The sequence below is a fragment of the Poeciliopsis prolifica genome, unplaced genomic scaffold (assembly GCF_027474105.1).
Source record: "Poeciliopsis prolifica strain line A6 unplaced genomic scaffold, Auburn_PproV2 SCAFFOLD035, whole genome shotgun sequence".
In the NCBI taxonomy this organism is placed as follows: Eukaryota; Metazoa; Chordata; class Actinopteri; order Cyprinodontiformes; family Poeciliidae; genus Poeciliopsis; species Poeciliopsis prolifica.
In genome coordinates this window covers 5,181,991-5,197,972 of record NW_026562410.1, presented here as the reverse complement: position 1 = coordinate 5,197,972, position 15,982 = coordinate 5,181,991, and positions in this window count along the sequence as shown.

Here is a 15,982-nt window from a genome sequence, read left to right as displayed (position 1 = left end):
AAAGAATAACAGAAGATGCATCCTCCGGGAAACTCTCACTCAGCACAAAGAGATTCCAACTTCTGCTGTGAAACAAACCATTTTTTATAGAATGTGTATTCTCCTCATTTAAATATATGCATTAGGAGGTGTGTTCTTTTCCTTTGTGTGGGCTGTCTTAATGTTAATTTTATTACCTCTGAGACCCAACCTCCGTACCAGGCTCCGACCTGATTTACAGCGTGGAACTGGAACGTTATCTCTGCCTCAAGATGCTTCAACAAGAAAGTAGTTTGTATTTTTAACCAAGCTTGCACAAAATGTAATGCTAAATAATGACTATAAGTTTGGATCTAAGAAGTAACTAATTCAAAACATGCTTAAAGAAATATAGTTAATTCTAATATAGATAAAATTATTTATATAAAGTTTTAAGATCCTAGTGAACTTTTGAACCATGCTAAGGAATTTGTTAATTGCCTGGCAGACAGACTCTCTGTGTAAAGAGATTCTAGGCCTGTCTTTTCTGTAGAATCCTCCCTAAGAATTTATATAAGTTCAGAGATTCAGCAGTTGTTTAGTTTGGATCTTTATCTAAATTTATGTGAATGTAGAGTGTACTTTAACTTTCTATGGTATATTTCATATGTATCAAAACTATCCTGTGCAGTATTGTGCTAATTTAAAATATTATTTCAACACTATGTTAACATTAGGTGTCATAAAAATGCTATATGTCAAATTTGATGTAAAAGAAATTTGACTTTGTAATTTAATGCCTTGAAATCGTGTCCCTGTCTCTTTAAGAAGCTTCTGCTCTTTGTGAAACTCGCAACATGGCTCCTCTATTAACCCATTAACAACATTTTTACCAGCGTTTCACTGAGAAGCATGATGAGCTCAGCAGGTGCACAGCTCCACCAAGTGTTTGCTAATTGCTGCTGACTAGTCTGAAGGATCTGAGAGGAGGAGGGCTACTTGGAAACTGTAGCTCTGAGGAGGAAAACAACAAACTTAAGTATGGCGTCCTCAGCAGGACAAGATTATAAATAAAACTATTCAAGTGAGTTGAATTTTGGAAGCTTGTGGCTCATGCAGAATTCATATTTAATTATCAACATTGATTGTGAATAAAACATTTAAGCCTTTCTTTGAACTGTTTGCGTATTTGTATCATTTATTTGCTTGTTTCAATATCTGTAGCTTTAGAAGCATTTTGCTTTTTTTTTATCTGTGAAGGTACTATAAGTATAACAATAAGTTATTTATGTAAACCGCTGACTGCTGCCTTATTGAAGAACAATAACAGAGTTCACTTTGTGTTTTTGAAATGATCCGACTTTTTCATGCAGGCGTTTCTCTTCTCTGAACTGGACTGAAATCACCAGGAAGTTCCTAATTCTCTCAGAAGATGGCAATATTTCCCTGTTATGATGAGAAACTGCTTTTTTCCCCCCTTTTGTCATCTTCGCTCCGTCTTTTTATCTCCCACAATCGTGGCTTGAAGAAAGTTATTTACTCTAATGGACGTTTCCTACTGGTTTTCCCCGTGGAAGCTCAGATAAACTCGCCTAACTTACGACTTCCTGCACTTTCCCACTTCAAAGCGAAGCCGTCGCTGCCATTCGTGTCGTCATCCTGACTCAGATCTGGGAAAGTTCCTGGATGAAAACGACTCGCTTGTTTTTCTTTCCACAAGCTGATCTTGTCTTGAAATCCACGCTTTAACGTTCGTGTCTCCACCGACTCACATTCAGGGCATCATGGGAGTCTTCATGAAGCTTCAAGACTCCCTTAAGGACAATGGATCACATTTTGAATCTTAGTGACATGCTTTAGGACTCAAAGGCTGACTCGTCCTCACAAAGCAGCTGTAGTTTTCGTTGTCAATGTGTTTCATTCTGATTATATGCAGACCTGCATAAATGGGATGTATATGGTTTTTACATTATCTTTTTCCCATATAAAACTCTGAAAAGTGTAGCATGCTTGTGTGTTCAGCGTCACGCCGTGGGAGTGTTTTTCTTTAGCAGGACAAAAAGAACGTTTTGCTTGCTCACTGTAATGTGCGTGACCGACTGAGGGAAAGGGAAGGAAGAGATGAGCAGCGTGGCGAAACGCAAGCGTGTGTCATCGTGACGTTTGATCGTTTGCTGCCGTTTCTTCCAGCGACTGTTAAAGGTGAGATTTTTTTTCAAAAGAAAAGAACTTCCAAAAGTATGTGCAATAGAGAAATTCCTTATCTGTCCTCCTTTTCATTAAATACAGATCCTATTCTGTCACGAGTTCATGACACAAATGACCCTGAGCTGGGAAATGAATCGTGCAAAAGACTGAATAACTTTGCAAAAATAATCAGCGAGAGTGTGTGTGTGTGTGCGTGCGTGTGTGTGGGTGTGTGTGTGTGTGTGTGTCAGCATGCAGTGGCTCTCTCTACCTTCAGCATTCAGATACTTTCTGAACTCCTGCTGCAGAAGCTCGACAGGAAACGAGCACAGCTCCTCCACACGGACCAGCGCCACCTTCTGGCCGGCTGCTGACGTCTCTCTCTTCTTCAGCAGGGCGTAGCAATGCTTTCCAGAGCACAGCGCCACCTTCTGGACGCTAATGAGAATGAACCAAATGTTTTTCAGAGAGCAGAGAAACGAAAGAGGACAGAAAAGATAAGAGCTCTTGGAAAAACAGATCATAAGTTTTGAGATTTCTTCATATTGATATATCTGTTAACATTTCCTTAAAGCCAAGACCAAAATCACGCACAAACAACTTTACAGGCTAAGTTGCTGTAGATAAATTTGGGTTCATTAAAAAATATGTAACAATAAATATGTTTTCATTCAAACTTAATGAGTTTGCCCTTTGATCTACTGACGCTGTGACATCAATTTGTATTTAGTCAGTGAAGAGTTCAAATATTCCAGGCTTGTGTTAAAACAGACGAACGATGACAGAAATGAAGAACATCTCTGAATTCTTGAGGGAAATTAATACACAGTTGGACAAGTTAAATGATGACGTCAATGAAATAAGAATGATTTTGAAAGATCGAAACATAATGTCTACTGATGATGATATCGTTCAAGGACTTGACGATCTTCTTCCAGACGACCATTTTGACATCAGCTGCTTAGAACCAAGACTTTGGAGAGCAGCGGAGGACATGGACAAACTCCAACAGCTCAGCTTGATGGACAAATATTCAATTAGAAAAATTGAAATATAACAGGAATTACTTGAAGAGGGCAATTTAAGTTTAAATTCCAGACTTAATAGAGCAGTGAAGGCCGTGCACAAATTGGAAAAGCTGGACAACCAGATAAAAGACGTTCGGAAGGAGGTGATGAAACTCAAGAACGACACAGAGACAGAGAGAGAAAAGGAGGACATGGAAATAAATAAACAGTTGGATAAGTTAATTAATAACGTCTTTGAAGTAAGATACATTTTGAAAGATTAAAACATCATGTCCGCTGACAATTTAGCATAAGGACTTGAGAATCGTCTTTCAGATGACCATTTTCACATGAAATGTTTAAAATCCAGACTTTGGAGAGCAGCGGAGTTTGATGGACATCAAACTGACGTTTGATGGACATCAAACTGACGTTTGATGTCCATCAGTTTGATGGACATCAAATCAGAGGCTCCGATGCTGAGAAAGGTTTCGCCAACTTCAGGTCAAAGTGTCAAAAGCCTGAGCAGCTTAAAATAACTGACAGTTTTTATTTGTGTTTGTTGCATCTCCTGAAAACGTGCAGAATTAGCTCAAATGCTAAAGTTTGCTAAAACGTTGCATATAGCTTGAGTCCACTCCATTTGGTGTGCAAGCATTAACATGTTAAAATAAGCGAAGACGCTTAGGTCAGCTAAAATGCTATAAATGGCGTGTGTGCTATTACTAGCATGTTGACTGACATTGTCTTTCTCTATTCGTTGGACTAACTGTAGCCTTTACATCAAAATTAGATGTAGCGCTGTTGGCGTGAGGAATATGACTCATTCCTTCCAGAATGAAAGTAGCAGCGTATATGCTAAACTCAGCTAACGCACCAAGGTCAGCTTCATTGCTGCCTGAGCTAGCGCTAGCATGTTCACTAACACTGACATTGTGTTAAAGCCAAAATGAGCTGGAGTGCTGAAGTTTGCAGGTTGATCTCTAGTAACAAACTCCATATAATATGGAAACACGAGTGTGTGTGAAGGTTAGCTTCAGTGGTGTCATGTGTATGCGGCCCGTCACTATTGTTCTGACTCACTACATTCGGTATAAAAACTTGAATGTACAACCTCAAGTTATTTATAATTACACTGTGGTGGCAGTGTGTGGAAGATGTTTTTGGACGAGGGCCGAGTGTCTAGCAGGTGACTGGCTGGCTGGTGGACGGTTCGGGTCGCTCTGTGAATGCAAAGCCGTCCCATCTGGCCACATTTCCAGCTCACAGAACTGCTGAGCACTCACTCTAATTAACGGTCCCACTGCTTTTACAGGATGCAACGAGGCGTTGTGTCACCATTAAATATTCAGCCATCACTGATTTGAGGGGAACGCGCATGAGGCAGAGGCCTCAGAGCTGAGCACACACACATCTCCACGAGGCATTGGAGTGGAATGAACGAATCCTTGTCGAAACGACGATCAAATCAACATGCATGTAGTTTTAAGTTTTGCGGCTCGTAGTGCAACGTGCTTTCACGCTCGCTATATGATGACATCACCTGGCCATTACATATCACTGGGCTTGCACACCGCACACTCCACCATATCACTGACTTTGTTGAATTTAGTTTTCAAATGACAAAAACAAATCCCATGTGACTATTTGAGTGAAGGCTAAAAATATTGTGAAGAATGAGGCAACCACTCAAGGCCTGTCATAATAAAAAAATGTTGCTGGACGATAAACTGCCCCAGAAGTTATTGTGATAAACGATAATATTGCTGTTTTGAGACAGTTTTTAAGTGATACAATGATAATGGCATAATAGTAATAATGCAAGAATACCTTCACAAAAGTCAATAAACTTTAAATTGATAAAAAAAAAACAATTTTAGAAAACACAATATGATTAATTTTGTAATTGACAGGGCCCCATTTTATTTAATTTCTATGGAAAAAGAAATTGTGGAGGGCCCCCTGTTGGTCAGGAGCCCTTGGAATTGTCCTAACTGCCCCCCCTGTCCAGCGCCTCTGGGTAGCATAACTTAATTTATCACTCAGTTTTTAACAGTTATATTTATGGGCTGGCTACGCTGACAACATGCTAAACAACGCCAAAACAACAAGTTAATGGTGGGTAACTATGGCAACCAGTGACAGTTTAGAAGCCCACTGATGTTTTCTGATGTCCGGGTTCGCGCGCATCAGCCGCTCTGAATATCAAATGAAACTGTGACATCACAATGTGACATCACAATATAACTCCAAAAGCAGAATTCTGACATCACCAGTGACTACATAAGCTCCTCAGATTGATCTACTTTCATCACAACCTGTTAGCAGCCGTTGTTGATACGTGTCTCTTGAGAATTTATTGAGCAGTTCACAGTAAGACTTTCAACTTTGTTTGGTGCACATTTCTTGTGGAGATTGACATCAAACTTAACACGAAATCTTTACTGAGTTTTTAGAGAAGTGATTTATCTTAGAACCTGAAACAAGCAGAGGTCACAATGCAGTCCATCCAGCCTAGAGTTGAAGAAGTTTCATCCAACAACATTATCGAAAGGGAATTACAGCCACCCAAGCCAACCAAGCACAAGAAGAAGAAGGTGTCATTTGCAGTCTGGTGGGAGCTGTACGCACCTGAGGAGTTAAAGATTTCTGCTGATAATATCAAACAGCAGGACGCTTCACTGGTGGTTGAAAAAGAATCGACTGCCACAGCACAGGAGACAGTGGACCAAAAAGGGGACAGACCAACACCTGAGAGTGAGTCCAATGAGAGGAACCAGGTACCATTTAAAACCTGGTCGGAGGAACACGTCTCCGTTGACCAAGAGATTTCTGCAGGAAACATTGAAAAGCAGAACGACTCACTGGTCAGTGTAGAAGAGTCTACTGCTAGAGTGCAGGAGACAAATGAAATAGAGAAGGAACAGCCCTCTAAGTCTCAGGAACAGCCACCAAAGACCAGGAAGAACAAAAAGAAAAAGATACCTTTTAAAATCTGGTTGGAGAAACAGGCCTCAGCTGATCTAATTATTTCAGCTGAAGGTGCTGCAACGGAAGACGTTTCACCAGCTACCGAAACAGCATCAATCTCCCTACTGCAAGAGACCAATAGATATAGCAGAGAAGGAAGAGTCCTTCAAGTCTTCTGCTCAAAATGTTAATGAGCAATATACTTCTCTGCCTGAAGAAGGTGGTGACCAGGAAGATTCCTTGAAAAAGCAGATTTGTGCCAAGGAAACACCACTGGTCACTGAACCGGAATTAATCCCCAAAGCACAGGAGACACTAGAACCACAAGACGACGAACTTCTTCTTGTGCCACCAATGACCAGGCGCCGCAAGAAGAAAAAGATACCCTTTCATATCTGGTTGGAGAAACAGGCCTCTGCTGATCTCAGGGTTCCATCTGAAAGTTCTGGACCACAAGACGCCAAACAGGAATCGATCACTGAAGTGCAGGAGACAGCAGAGAAGGAAGAGTCCTTTGGCTCTTGGGCTCAAAGTGTTATTGACCAAGACACTTGTCTGCCTGAAGATGGTGGTGACCAGGAAGATTCCTTGAAAAAGGAGATTTGCGGCACGGAAACGCCACTGGTCACTGAACCGGAATTAATCGCCAAAGCAGAGGAGAGACTGGAACAGCAAGACGACAAACTTCTTCTTGTGCCACCAATGACCAGGCGCCACAAGAAGAAAGAGATACCGTTTTATATCTGGTTGGAGAAACATGCGTCTGCTGATCTCAGGGTTCCATCTGAAAGTTCTGGACCGCAAGACGCTTCAACTGTTGCCAACAAGAAATCGATTACTATAGTGCAGGAGACAGCAGAGAAGGAAGAGTCCTTTGGCTCTTGGGCTCAAAGTGTTAATGACCAAGACACTTGTCTGCCTGAAGAAGGTGGTGACCAGGAAGATTCCTTGAAAAAGGAGATTTGCACCAAGGAAACACCACTGGTCACTGAACCGGAATTAATCGCCAAAGCACAGGAGACACTAGAACAGCAAGACGACAAACTTCTTCTTGTGCCACCAATGACCAGGCGCCAAAAGAAGAAAAAGGTACCGTTTCATATCTGGTTGGAGAAACAGGCCTCTGCTGATCTCAGGGTTCCATCTGAAAGTTCTGGACCAAGAGCCAAACAGGAATCGATCACTGAAGTGCAGAGACAGCAGAGAAGGAAGAGTCCTTTGGCTCTGGGCTCAAAGTGTTATTGACCAAGACACTTGTCTGCCTGAAGAAGGTGGTGACCAGGAAGATTCCTTGAAAAAGGAGATTTGCGGCACGGAAACGCCACTGGTCACTGAACCGGAATTAATCGCCAAAGCAGAGGAGAGACTGGAACAGCAAGACGACGAACTTCTTCTTGTGCCACCAACAGGACCAGGAGAAAGAGAAAGATATAGAAAAAAGTCTGACATCTCTCAGGGTTCCATCTGAAAGTTCTGGACCGCAAGACGCTTCAACTGTTGCCAACAAGAAATCGATTACTATAGTGCAGGAGACAGCAGAGAAGGAAGAGTCCTTTGGCTCTTGGGCTCAAAGTGTTAATGACCAAGACACTTGTCTGCCTGAAGAAGGTGGTGACCAGGAAGATTCCTTGAAAAAGGAGATTTGCGGCACGGAAACGCCACTGGTCACTGAACCGGAATTAATCTCCAAAGCACAGGAGACACTAGAACAGCAAGACGATGAACTTCTTCTTGTGACACCAATTACCAGGCGCCACAAGAAGAAAAAGGTACCGTTTCACATCTGGTTGGAGAAACAGGCATCTGCTGACCTCAGGGTTCCATCTGAAAGTTCTGGACCGCAAGACGCTTCAACTGTTGCCAACCAGGAATCGATTACTGTAGTGCAGGAGACAGCAGAGAAGGAAGAGTCCTTTGGCTCTTGGGCTCAAAGTGTTATTGACCAAGACACTTGTCTGCCTGAAGAAGGTGGTGACCAGAAAGATTCCTTGAAAAAGGAGATTTGCGCCAAAGAAACGCCACTGGTCACTGAACCGGAATTAATCGCCAAAGCCGAAGAGAGACTGGAACAGCAAGACGACGAACTTCTTTTTGTGCCACCAACGACCAGGCGCCGCAAGAAGAAAAAGGTACCGTTTCATATCTGGTTGGAGAGACAGGCCTCTGGTGATCTCAGGGTTTCATCTGAAAGTTCTGGACCACAAGACGCTTCAACTGTTGCCAAACAGGAATCGATCTCTGTAGTGCAGGAGACGGCAGAGAAAAAACAGTCCCTTATGTCTTGCTCTGAAAATGTTAGTGAGCAAGACTCTCTCTGCCTCAAGAAGGTGGTGATCAGGAAGATTTCTGAAAAAGAAGTCTTGTAGAGAAGAACCTGTGATTTTAGCTTCCTTGGAAAAGCAGTGTTATTCCAAGGACCCTGTGATTTCCACATCAAGTCAAGCAAAATGTGCGTGTCAGACCACATCTAAGGAACCTGAATTGGGAAGTATTGAACTACAGAGATACTTAATGAGGCAGTTGGATGAAATGTTTGATGTAAATCGTAAATTAAATGCTAAACTCAAATACTATCAAGATCAGTTGAGGAAAGTACACTCTGAGCAAGGACAAAACAGGAAGTCAACTGGGTGGGGCCACAAGTGGGTTGAGTGATTGGCGTGAATCGGGAAAAGAACTACAGTTGTTAATTGGACATTATAGATAATATTTAAAAAGACAAGACATCAGTAGTCATGTTCATCCATTGTCAAATCTTTATTTCCAGTTCTAAACAAAAAAGAAAACCAAATTTATTCATTAGAGGGACAATTTAGAAAAAGAAAATGTAAACAACGTGGAACAAAGAGCCTTTAAGAAGTTTAAACCTATACAAATTGGTAAAAATGCAAGTATATGTAAAAAATTTATATATATAAATATATTGTATATATATATATATATAATATATATAATAATATATATATATATATATATATATATATATATATATATATATTGATAAATTCAACACTCAACACTCAAATAACACAGTTGAGTGTTCCCTTTATTTTTTTGAGCAGTATATATATGGAATATGGACTGGAAACCCCAAGATCAAAGTGGGAAACACCCCCAAAGGTGGTGGAGAACGCCAGAGCTAAGATCCTGTGGGACTTCCAGATCCAGACAGACAAATGGTAAGGGCGAACCAACCAGACATTGTCGTAGTGGATGAACAACAGAGGAAAGCCGTTGTGGTAGATCAGGGGTGCTCAAACTTTTTGAGACCAAGATCTACTTTTTCTCTCACCAGCCAGCTGAGATCTACCTCATGACATGAAGACATACAAATTATAAATGAAACCCTATTGACTAATTTTCTATGCAAATATACATCAGTTTTATCAGAAATGATAAAGTGATAGAAAACCTAATGCAGTTTCTTCCTCAGTGAGATTCTGACACTGGGAGCAGGTTACTGGTTTCTCAGTCAGAAGCTGGTTGCAAACCTGAGGCCAGCAGGTGTCAGTCAGTTCTGGTATATCCGAAATTTGGTTTGATGACGTCAATATGCGAAACTGCAGACTGATAGGAGGAACCAAAGAGCTCTGCAGAGGTACAGGCAAATCTTCTGACTTTGGGATATAATTAATGTTATTTGACATTGTGGTAGAAGCCATTTGTTTGTTAAAACTTAATCAAATATATGTGTCCTATTTGATGTTGGTTGTGACGTTTACCTCAAACGAACGAGGTAATTAGTCCAAGTCTGTCGTTTATTGAACGTTCAGAAACTCCAGCGGCTGTGATGAACCACAGCGAAGGTAAACAAAGGTAAAATAACCCGAACAGGTAATCAACTCAGAACCACTCGCACCTTTTTACTCTCTTTCTCTCTTTATCGTTAAGCACACCCGTTGCCATGGCAACCGCCTGCGCCCCGCAAGCCGAGCAAAGATTATGTTAAAAACGTTCAGTCCGTTACGATATCAGGTTTCAGGCTTTATTATATTTTTAATGAAGCTACAAACGTTTTGGATCTTAGTGAATATTTTGAAAAGTCTGTCAGAAGAGGAAGTGCTGCTCTCAGCGTCCTGCAGAGATCGACTCAAAACCTCCCCGCGATCGACCGGTCGGTCGTGATCGACCGGTAGATTGCGATCGACGTTTTGGGCACCCCTGTGGTAGATGTAGCAATACCAAGTGATTGCAACATCAGGAAAAAGGAGCACGAGAAACTGGAGAAATACCAGGGCCTCAGGGAGGAACTGGAGAGGGCCTGGAAGGTGAAGACCACAGTGGTGCCTGTGGTAATCGGGGCCCTCGGGGCAGTAACCCCCAAACTGGAGCAGTGGCTACAACAGATCCCAGGAACAACATCAGACATCTCAGTCCAGAAATGTGCAGTCCTTGGCACAGCCAAGATACTGCGCAGGACCCTCAAGCTCCCAGGCCTCTGGTAGAGGACCCGAGCTCAGAGGATAAGAACCCGCACTGGGTGCGAAGGGAATTTTTTATATATCCAGATAGGTAGACTTTATTCCTCCAGAGCTGCTTCGAGGGGTAAGAGAGCCGGCGCACGTGCTAGGCTACAAGCTAGCCGTCACAGACCGGGCCTCCCCAGCCTCTTCCTCGCCAATGGAAGTTTGGCGTCATATGTACACAATGCCTGGTGTTCAGCCACACACTCTGTCAGCACGCCCTGCTCTCCTGACTTGGAATATCTGGCGGTGAAATGCAGACCCTTCAATTTGGTGAGAGAACTCTCGTCCGTTGTGATTGTGGCAGTCTACATACCACCGCGGGCTAATGCTAAGTTAGCATTAACGGAGCTGTACTGCCGTGATTGTGACGGGAGACTTTAATCACGTGAAACTGAAGGCTGTGCTTCCCAAAGTCCACAAGTCCATAAACTTTCCCACCAGAGACAATAACATTTTGGATCAGGTCTACTGCAGTACCCCCGGAGCCTAAAAAAATCAAAATCAAATCAAATCAAATTTTATTTGTATAGCACATTTCAGCAAGGCATTTCAAAGTGCTTTACATCATAAACACAAGAACACAAAGTCATGCAACATATAATAGACAATACATTGTTACATATTACATTTCAAAAACAGTTCTAAACAGGTGTGTTTTTAATTGCGATTTAAAGAAAGTCAGGGTTTCCGCTGTTTTACAGTTTTCTGGAAGTTTGTTCCAAAGTTTTGGTGCATAGATGCTGAAAGCTGCTTCTCCTCTCTTGGTTCTGGTTCTGGGGATGCAGAGCAGACCAGAACCAGAAGACCTGAGAGTCTGGAAGGTTGATACAACAACAGCAGATCTTTGATGTATTGTGGTGCTAAACCGTTCAGTGATTTATAAACTACCAACAGTATTTTAAAATCTATTCTTTGAGCTACAGGGAGCCAGTGGAGGGACCTTAAGACTGGTGTTATGTGGTCTATCTTCCTGGTTTAGTGAGAACGCGAGCAGCAGCATTCTGGATCAGCTGCAGCTGTTTGATTGATTTGTTGGACAGGCCTGTGAAGACGCTGTTACAATAATCAATGCGACTAAAGATAAACGCATGGATGAGTTTCTCTAGATCTGGCTGAGACATTAGTCCTCTAATCCTGGAGATGTTCTTCAAGTGATAGAAGGCTGATTTTGTTACTGTCTTTATGTGGCTCTGGAGGTTCAAGTCCGAGTCCATCACTACTCCCAGGTTTCGGGCCTGATCGCTAGTTTTTAGTTGTAATGAAGCTGTGCATTGACTCTAGATCGTTCCTCTTTAGGTCCAAAAATAATGACTTCAGTTTTGTTTTTGTTCAGCTGGAGAAAGTTTTGGCACATCCACACATTTATCTGTTCTAAACATTTATTCAGTGATTGGATGGGTTCAGTCACCTGGTGACATCGTAATGTAGAGCTGTGTGTCATCCGCATAGTTATGGTAGCTAATATATTTCCTGTTATAACCTGAGCTAGTGGGAGAATATAAATATTAAATAAGAGGGATCCTAAGATTGAACCTTGGGGTACCCCACATGTGACCTTTGACCTCTTTGATGAGAAGTTTACAATTGAAACAAAGAAATCCCTGTTCTTTATGTAAGATTCAAACCAGTCGAGCACCGAACCGGAGAGTCCGACCCAACTCTCCAGTCGATTCAGTAATATGTCATGGTTGACAGTGTCAAAAGCTGCACTGAGGTCCAACAGAACCAGCACCGTTCTCCCACAGTCCGTATTTATATGATCATTGAATACTTTTACGAGGGCAGTCTTCGTGCTGTGGTGAGCACGAAAACCAGACTGGAAAGTGTCAAAGCAGTTGGTCATCATGAGGAAACTATTTAATTGTTTACACACAGTTTTTTCAATAACTTTGCTGATGAATGGGAGATTTGAGATTGGCCTGTAATTCTGCAATAGTGATTTGTGACGGGAGACATCTATCGTTACATCTACGGTATTACAAAAGTAGATATATATTTTGAAATGAAGGGCGTGTTCAGTTCAGTTTATACATTACACATTACACCAGGGGTGATCAATACGTGGATTGATCACCCACTTTTTTAACCACTGTTAAAAAAGGTTGTTCTTTTTTAACAGTGGTTTGATGACTGCTGTTTTCAAAGCCTGGGGGAAAACGCCTGATGTGAGCGATGAGTTTACGATTTGGATCAGATCAGTAGCAATAACAGGTAGGACTTTCTTAAGAAAGTGTGGGAAGGACATCCAGACAGCAGGAGCTTGAACTTAATTGACTTATAATTTCTTCTAGGGTTTTATAATTAAGTAGTTGAAAGTTGGTCATTTTTTCTGTATTTGTTTTGTTTTGGTACAGCAATGGTTCTGGCTTTGAAGTTGATGTGCAGATTAATTCTCTGATTTTTTGAATTTTCTCTGAAAAGAAGCTGGAAAACTTGTTCCAGGCAACATTAGATTGGAGTTCAGGTGGAAACGTCACAGGAGGGTTTGTGAGTTTGTCAACTGTTGCAAATAAAGTTCGAGCATTGTTGATGTTTTTGTTTATGACATCTGCAAAGAAAGCCTCCCTTGCATGAGTGATAGTTACGTAGTTTTTCTTTATAGATGTCATTATGAACGTGAAGTTGAGTTTTACGCCGTTTTCGTTCTGCTCTGCGACAGAGTTGTCTTGCAGATCGAACTGTTTGTGCTTTTCTCCATGGAGATTTTTTCATACCAGACACAATCTTTACTTTAATTGGAGCAATGGAATCAATGATATATGAAACTTTAGACTGAAAATCATCTACCAATTTATCTACATCATTACAGCTTAAGAGTGAGGAAGAAGAGTAGATTTGATTAAATGTTTCTGCTGTGTTTTCTGTGAAAGAACGTTTTGTGACAGTAGCTGTTTGTCCAAGTGGGTCAAAGAATAAAGAACCTTCAAAGATAACAGCAAAGTGATCCGACAGGGCGACATCAGTTACAGAGACATTGGAAATATTCACACCCTTACTGATAACCAGGTCCAGTGTGTGTCCTTGAGTGTGTGTTGCTTGTTTGACATGTTGTGTTAAACCAAAATTTTCTAAAATATCAGAGAGATGTGGAGCTGCTACAAGGTTGTAGCAGCTCCACATCTGGGCATGTCTGACCACAACTAAGGGGAGCTGATTCCTGTCTACAAGCCTCTGGCCTGCAGAACTAAGCCGACCACCAGAACAGTTCAGGTCTGGACCGAGGAAGCCTCCTCTGCACTTCAGGACTGCTTTGAGCATACAGACTGCAGAGTCTTCAGGGACGCAGCAGACCTGGAGGAATACTCATCGTCCGTTCTGTCCTATGTTCAGTTCTGCACCGATGCTGTCCTCCCTGTTAAGACCATGAAAGTGTTTCCAAACCAGAAACCATGGCTGGACAGCACAGTACGGGCCCTGCTGAAAGCCCGGGATGCTGCCTACAGATCTGGAGACAGGTTGGCTTATAGCAGGGCCCGGTCGGAACTGAAAAAAAGAAATTAAGCAGGCCAAGCTCCAGTATGAACACCGGATCGAGGAACACTTCATCAACAACAACCCCCGAAGCATGTGGAGAGGCATCAGGACCATGACGGACTACAAACACAGCACTCAGCTGACCAGCCGCGACCCCACCCTGCCTGACACCTTAAACAGCTTCTTTGCCCGCTTTGATACGGCGGGCAGTAGAGAAGCTGTACATCTACCCCGACTGGAGGAGCAGTACCAGCCTCTCGTCCTGCAGCAGCACCAGGTGACGTCCATCCTGAGGAGGATCAACACCCGCAAAGCTACAAGACCGGATAAGGTGTCAGGCCAGACGCTGAAAACGTGCGCCGACCAGCTGGCAGGAGTGTTTCTGGACATTTTCAATCTGTCCCTGCAGCTCACCATGGTTCCTGAGTGTCTCAAGTCTTCCACCATCATCCCTGTACCGAAGAAGACGACCATCACCAGCCTGAACGATTACCGGCCCGTCGCTCTGACCCCGGTGATCATAAAGTGCTTCGAGAGGATTCTTCTGAGGTACATCAGACACTTCATCCCTGCAGACCTGGACAGCCTTCAGTTGCCTACAGAGAACCGGTCAGCAGAGGATGCTGTCTCCATCACTCTGCACACAGCCCTGTCCCATCTGCAGCATCCCAACACTTACGTCAGGATGCTATTTGTAGACTTCAGCTCAGCATTTAACACCATCATCCCAGACAAGCTGGTGCTGAAGCTGCTCCAGGTGGTGCTGCCTGCTTCACTGTGCCACTGGATCAGAGACTTTCTCACCAACAGGCCTCAGGTGGAGAGAATAGGTGGTTCAAAATCGCCCGCACTGGTCCTCAACACAGGAACACCGCAGGGCTGTGTGCTCAGCCCAGCTCTCTTCACCCTGTTTACACACGACTGTGTAACCAGGACGTTAGCCACAGCCCCCTCCCACACATATCATAACCTCGCAGTCACACATACACACCTCCCACCCCCACACAGCCATACTGTTCTACACTTTGCACTTTGTCACATCATCTGCACTTTGCCATAATTGGACCTGCTGCTTCTTCTTTGGTGTGGTTGGAGTTCCTTTTAGATAATTTTAGTTGTTTTTATATTGTTATTGTTGTGTGTTTATTTTATTTATTGTATATATTTGACTTTTTGCACGGGAGTTGCAATGGAAATTTTGTTGAATCCTGTTCAATGACAATAAATGCAATCTATCTATCTATCTATATGGCTGCACAGTGGTGCAGTTGGCAGCACTGTTGCCTTGCAGGAAGAAGGTCCTGGGTTCGATTCCCGGCCCGGGGTCTTTCTGCACGGAGTTCACATGTTCTCCCTGTGGGTGCGTGGGTTCTCTCCGGGTTCTCCGGCTTCCTCCCACAGTCCAAAAACTCTAGGAGGTAATTGGTCTTTCCAAATTCTCCTTAGGCGTGAGTGTGTGTGTGTGTATGGTTGTTTGTCCTGTAAGCTACACGCCACGCAGCAAAATACTTACAGACTGTTGCATTGTGGGTTTTCTCCCACAAACCCGTGTTCCTCGGCAACGCCTCTCCTCCATACTTTAGTAACAGGGTCAGAAGTCACTGGAGGTCATGAGTTAACACTGTCAATCCAACACCTCTGGATAACTTTACACATCCGACTTCCAACTGCACCATGACGCAGAGGCATTTTATCACCGCAAACTGCCCAGGAGGGTATGTTCGCTTGTGTGTGTGTGTGTGTGTGTGTGTGTGTGTGTGTGTGTGTGTCGCCTTTCCTGTCCTCAAGTGGCATTTTTTTATCTTGCATTTTAGGCAATAAATATTTGTTTTTTTTTAAAAAAACCCAAAGAAAACAGTTGAATTATTTGTTTATCTACATGTTCTAAATCATTTTTAATATCGCATACAAAAAACTTGA